Source organism: Sinocyclocheilus anshuiensis, unplaced genomic scaffold, assembly GCF_001515605.1.
Source record: "Sinocyclocheilus anshuiensis isolate Anshui unplaced genomic scaffold, SAMN03320099.WGS_v1.1 scaffold1938, whole genome shotgun sequence".
Lineage (NCBI taxonomy): Eukaryota > Metazoa > Chordata > Actinopteri > Cypriniformes > Cyprinidae > Sinocyclocheilus > Sinocyclocheilus anshuiensis.
Genome location: NW_015547736.1, coordinates 215,621 through 219,825, shown reverse-complemented (window position 1 = coordinate 219,825; position 4,205 = coordinate 215,621). Strand labels below are relative to the sequence as shown.

General features: G+C 35.6%; 1 protein-coding gene across 1 annotated transcript in view; it reads right to left on the bottom strand.

Moving 5' to 3' along the window:
- xpo5 (exportin 5) overlaps positions 1–491 on the bottom strand; it is a 109,457-nt gene extending 108,966 nt beyond the window's left edge. The window contains exon 1 of the mRNA XM_016507321.1: positions 310–491. The gene's annotated coding sequence lies outside the window, so the exon portion shown is untranslated. The remainder of the gene's footprint in view (positions 1–309) is intronic.
- Positions 492–4,205: the final 3,714 nt, after the last annotated feature.

Here is a 4,205-nt window from a genome sequence, read left to right as displayed (position 1 = left end):
CAATTTGAGTTGAATTACTGAAATAAATGAACTTTTCCACGACATTCTAATTTATTGAGATGCACCTGTATAAAACAAAGTACTGATAAGAATACCGTTAAAGTACCGGATCGATAAGTAAGAGTAGTAAGAGTAGTAATACTGTTAAAACCTTAACGATACCCATCCCTAGGTATATGTGAATTTGACTCCAATGACAGCAATGACTTGCAGAATAAATAAACAAAAACAAACAAATAAATAAAATATAAGGAATGTTATGGGAAAAGCAGCTAAAAAAAGTTTTATGATGTAAATGCTGTCACTTACTTTCCTACTAATGGCAATTAGCAGACACTCTGCAGCCTCCAACTGAAGCTCAGGTTCGCTCAGCAACAGGCACAAGATCTCCAAAAGATGGCAGTTATCATTGGTTATGTAGACCAGAGCAACCCAATCAATGTAGCCAGCCAGAGTATTGAGAGTGGCTACACCAACTCGCCAGTGAGCTTTTGCCTGGAGAGAAAAAAAAGGTAATTTAATCTGGCAAATAATATTAGGCAGCGCAGAGTAAGAAAATGTACCAGGGGAAAAAAAGAAGAAGAAAAAACATAGACCAAAGCATAACAGCCTTTGATACTTTTTAGCATTTTAACATCTTATCCTCAAATATATTGAAAACCTTTTAATAACTCTCAGCTATTATGGTCTAAATCAGTGGTCGGCAACAGGTGACTAAAACTGGCCTGCCAGCAATAATATCTGGCAGCCAGATTATTTTGATAGCGGCTGGTTCTGAAATAGATCTGTCATGATTCAATTCAATTCAATTAAAGTTTATTTGTATAGAGCTTTTCATGATACAAATAGTTGCAAATCTACTTTACAGAAAATGAAGTTTCTACAATATATTTAGTAGTATCCAACCAAAAGAGAATCGAGACACCCCTACCCCTTCACGTGAACACGTGAAACGGAGGGGTAGGGGAAAGGGGAAGGGCTAAGGGGTAGAATTGGGATTGGGCCATTATCTTGCAAATTCTATCTAGCCAGAGTCGCCAGCTATTTCTATACTCTGCAATAATATTAGGACATTTATCTGATGCATTTTTGCGATTCACAATTCAAAAGAGAGATCGCGCTCACGCAGAGGAGCGCACAACGTGAAAGCCCTGAAGACAGAGGAAAGAACGAAACGTTCAACGTCTGCTTACACTTTAGGCCTGTGGCTGTGATATAAAGACAATTTTATCGTTGATTTCGATTTTGGTTTCCAAGGATCATAAAAAAGAAAATATGAGGTAAAACTATTAAAAACTAGCCGCGTTTCTTCTAGCGCAGCTTCTTTCCCTTCACAGCAGCGCACATTCGTTCCTCCCTAAAACCCAAACGTAACATTAGAATCAGCACAATCGGTGATTGTTGTAAAATGCAGTCTTTACTGTTGCTAAATTGCGGGACATGTTTGATAAAACGTTGAAAGCACATTAATCCGCATGAGAGACGCTGAAAATGAAGTTTCTACAATATATTTAGTAGTAGCTTATCAGTGGTAACTGTCAGTTAATGTACATATGGCAGAATGTGTGGAAAAATCAATTAAAGACGTAATCAAACAGATGATGACATGACAGCAACAGTTACTCACAACCACTTCATCTTTAGTGATTTTTGCTACAGTGAACCATTGAAACATTTGCTTATAACGCGGGGCCTCAGCACCAACACTTGAACAATAACACAGCAAATTCAGCTTCCTTTTTATCAAAAAGACAATCAGCAAAAAAAATGTAAAAATTCTTGATCATGGATGCAGAACAGCTGGGGCAGGGTTTCTACAGACATGAACAAGTTCAATTTAAGACTTGAGAGATTTACTGTTGCTAAATTGCGGGACATGTTTGATAAAACGTTGAAAGCACATTAATCCGCATGAGAGACGCTGTTCCCCAGGCTGAATTGTGTGCACGCTCCAAAACGGAAAAGAAAATTACACTTCGGGATCAGGCGCATCCAAACGATCAAATAAACACAAAAATGTCAAAATTGCCACCTTGGAGAGTATTCACTTAAACACGGTTTATGTCTTGGAACAGCTGAGAGAAAATCCGATGAGTGTCAATATATATGCAGTCACCTTTTGACGATTGGTCCAACAACAAAATGCAAAGAGAAAATCACTCACAGCTCTAAATCTGAATAACAACTTTAACAAGCATTAATCTATCAAATTATACAGTGAAAACTATGCAGTGTTGTTTTACTATTGCTTATTTTATTAGATTTCTTTAGTAGGCTATATTACTTACCTGAACAGTAGTGTTGGTAGACCTCCATGAACAAATTAAAGCACTATTTCATTTGTATTATTGTTTTAATGTATTTGTCAGTTTGTTTTACTTTGTTTCCTTGTTTTTGTTCTTACTGTATCTTATGAATATGAAACACTTAAAATGTCTGCAAACTGGTGCATTTACAAATTGATGTTTTATTTTCATATCAATGACATATTTTACATTGAATATCATTACTGTAATAAATTATATTTATTACTACGATATACAGTGAACTTTTCATGTCAGCGGACAATATTCCATACAAAACATCCCTGCAAAATAACTACATCACTGAGATTTTTGGTGGAGTAAACAATTTATTCTGAAGCAATATTTTCATCCTTGTTCTATCAGCTTTTACATGCTTAAATCTGCATATTTACCTTTACAAAGGCCTATTTTTAACCTTTTTAGATGTATGCATCATCTTACATGTCAAATTATTACAATTTATCAATAAATTCAATATACACTATAGGGCTGCTACCAGTCAAGTAAGTGACGGTAAGTCACTTAATGAGTGAGTCATTGAGTCATTCATTCAACTGATTGAGTGTGTTATCATTCTGGTATCTTAAGGACTTTCGTGGACAGCTGACTCCTAATGTTTCTGATATTCTTCATCTTCTGTGTGGTGGTCAGATAGAAATTAATCTTTTCCAATAAGTTTAAATCGATTTTTAACTTTTATGGGCATTTTACCTTTATAAAGCCTTTTTTCTATAAGCATGCATTATCTTTTGAGACAAATTCTTACATTTAATCAGTGAATTAGAATAATAAGACATTTGGGCTGTTACCAAGCAAATGAAATCAGTATCAACAAAATTCATCTTTGCAATCCAGATATAAGCTGCACCTGAATTGGCATTTAGAAGTATTTATCACTGTTAATAAGTGAGTCATTGCGACTGAACCGAATCATTTAAACATTTGATTCATTCGGGAACAAAAAGCTGTCATGTTGCTCAAAGACACAAAACTGCATTGTGATCATTCTGAATGTATTTTAATCGACTGAATCATGCAGTGAAAGAGCGCACTCTAAATGCGCACGCGCACTAGACTTCACTCAATCCATGCACTCTCTGTAGGCGTTTTCAATGTTTTTTTGTGTCGTGAGAATATTGAGTAAAATAGCTCCGTCAGACTGAAGATATTTTAGCGGTAATGTGACCAAAAATATTTAAGACCCATCGAATCCGACATTTAAGACATTTTAAGACTTTTTAAAGACCCACGGACACCCTGTGGGGGTGCATATGCTTACACTCCTGAAACGACAGAGTTAACAGGATTAGGCTACATGAATAGAGTTAAAGTTAGATGAAATTCAGTAACTATGTTCAAAATACATTTTGGCTATTACACAGGCTTAGTAGGCTACTCACTAAATGTGAAAACTGGCATCTTCCATCAGTCACGATTTTTTGGATGTTGGGTGATATGGATGTCACTTTAATCCGCAGACAGTTCGTTGCAGATAAGACACCGCTTTGCATTCACAAAACTAGATAGGATGAACGTATAGTTGTCTTTCCATTCTTCATTGACTTTGTATGCCCTATTTTCGCTGTCAACTTTCCTCTTTAGACTCTTTGATAGTGCCCTTTTCTTTCACCAGCTAGCTTAAATGTTAACATCACGCTGCACACGACGTAATAGCGTACCTCCAGCACTCAAACAATAAAAAAAAAAATGCAGTTTAGTATGTGAGGATGCCAAGGAATAATTCTGAGTGTAAAAGTAGGCTACGTCAAATAATTATTACAATAAGTTAGGCTCCATTGTGTAACAAGCAAATTAAAATGATACACATTTATTATTCACAATATGGAAAGAGGAAATAAAACATAGTTTGTTAAGAGCATGACTCAAATATGCCATTAA